This window comes from Blastomyces gilchristii, assembly GCF_000003855.2.
Source record: "Blastomyces gilchristii SLH14081 genomic scaffold supercont1.26, whole genome shotgun sequence".
Classification (NCBI taxonomy): domain Eukaryota; kingdom Fungi; phylum Ascomycota; class Eurotiomycetes; order Onygenales; family Ajellomycetaceae; genus Blastomyces; species Blastomyces gilchristii.
In genome coordinates this window covers 39,087-40,975 of record NW_003101656.1, presented here as the reverse complement: position 1 = coordinate 40,975, position 1,889 = coordinate 39,087, and the positions used below count along the sequence as shown (strand labels likewise).

Below are 1,889 nucleotides of genomic sequence, written 5' to 3'. Positions count from 1 at the left end.
CTGAATCTGAGTCTGGTGAGTTCTGAAAGAGAATTCTCATGAAAGCTTGACATTTTTTCTTAAAAGAGTTTGCTGTATATGATTTATTCTGAAACTCATATTCTAAGGCTGAAAGTTTTGCTACACTTCTTGTTTTAGTATAGTTAAAAGCTTTAAAAACTTCCTTTTCTTGTGCTTCTTCAAGAAATTTATTTCAGCAGTCTGTTTTAGCTCTTTTAATATCTGAAAAATATTCATTTCTGACAGCTTTGAACTCTTCATCAGATATTACATCATTCTTTCTGGCCGAATGGTTAATGCGGCCACCCGGTAGCGCCTTGGCGTGGGAAACCAAGGCGCGTGGGTTCGAAACCCGCAGGGGATACATTAAATCCGGAACTCAAGCACCTCAGGTTCCTAATAAATACAGAGGTGTACAACTCGCTTCAATGAATCGCTCTATGTTCCTGGGCTGAGAAGTTATTATCGCATGTATGTAATTGTCACTCCTTTGTATTTTCCTATGTTCTTGTTATCTTGGCGTGGTCTCAACACCTGTATTTCCTCCTGTATAACCAACACTTGACCTGTATTTAACATCACGCAAGGACTCATCATAAGCTCCGCTTGCATATGAGTATAATGGAAGAATAATAATAATAATAATACATCATTCTTTCAATCTCTTCTAGCAGTAGCTAATGCTTTTCTTTTAGATGAGATATTCTCATTTTATCAAGATTTTGAATACTCAGAAGAGTTTCTCTTTGAAATATTATCTCTAACACTTGTTAGAATAATAGATGTAATAAGCTTCACTCTATTCTCAAGCATTTCATTTGAGATATCTTGATCAGAATTTCAATATAGCTCATTCTGCCTTTCAGATTTTAACAGTTTTATGCTTTCTTCAACTGCTTTTCAATCAGGTTTTTCAAAGTTAAACTGATTAGAGAGAAGAGGATTTTCACTCATTTGTTTTTCACTCAGTTCAATATCAAATTGAATAATCTCATGATCTGATCCTGATGTCTCATTTGAATCAATAAATCAGTTTACAAGTCTTCTTTTCATTAGATTTTGTGATATGAAGATTAGATCTATAATAGATTTCTGTTTCATATCTTTTCTAAAGAATGTTTGTTGATCAGACTTATTAATCAAATCTATTGAATGCTCAAAGATTCATTCAATCAGATTATCAGCTCTTACTGCTCTCTTGCATTCTGAATTTTATCAGAGATGATATGCATTGAAATCTTCTACAATTATAGATTTTCTTGATGAAGTTATGTTCAGAAATTCTCTATCAATTGTTCAGATATTGTTATTTTTCTTCAATGACTTTTTATTATAGATATTTATGAGCTGTATAGTATCAAACTCATTTTCTTTATCTATAATATCACTCATCAGAATATCAGGGTCAGACATGATATCAAATCTTAGATTAAATTAATATCTTGATCTCTTTCTTTCATAGATCACTACTCTTGACTTTATCTCAGACTTTTGAGATAGAAAGCAGTAGTAGCTTGAATGAGAAATGATGTAATTTTGCTCAGCATCAAAATTCAGTTCCTGAAGTAGTATAAAATCAACTTTTTATTCAAATGTAATTTGAAGATAAGAATAAATACAATTTGAGTTTCTATTCACATTATTTTGAATAAATGTGATTTTGGAAGAGTTTTTAAACTTTTTTTGTTGTTTTTATTGTATATTCATACTAAAAGAGAGTAGAGATAGAGTAGGATCTAGTCACTATCATCAGATAGTAGATTATAACTATTTTAAAAAGTAGGAATCTCAACTGCTTGCATTATATCTAGTTTATTATCAGAGTCATTTCTCAATTCTCTAATCTTAACAGAAGTTTGAGGATTCAAATTCTGTTTACATTTAGCTGG

The 1,889-nt window shown here is 31.1% G+C and overlaps 1 pseudogene across 1 annotated transcript; it reads left to right on the top strand.

Moving 5' to 3' along the window:
- Positions 1-275: 275 nt before the first annotated feature.
- BDBG_17816 lies at positions 276-364 on the top strand (annotated as a pseudogene). The gene has a single exon. The product of its transcript is annotated as a tRNA-OTHER (tRNA).
- The last annotated feature ends 1,525 nt before the right edge of the window (positions 365-1,889 follow it).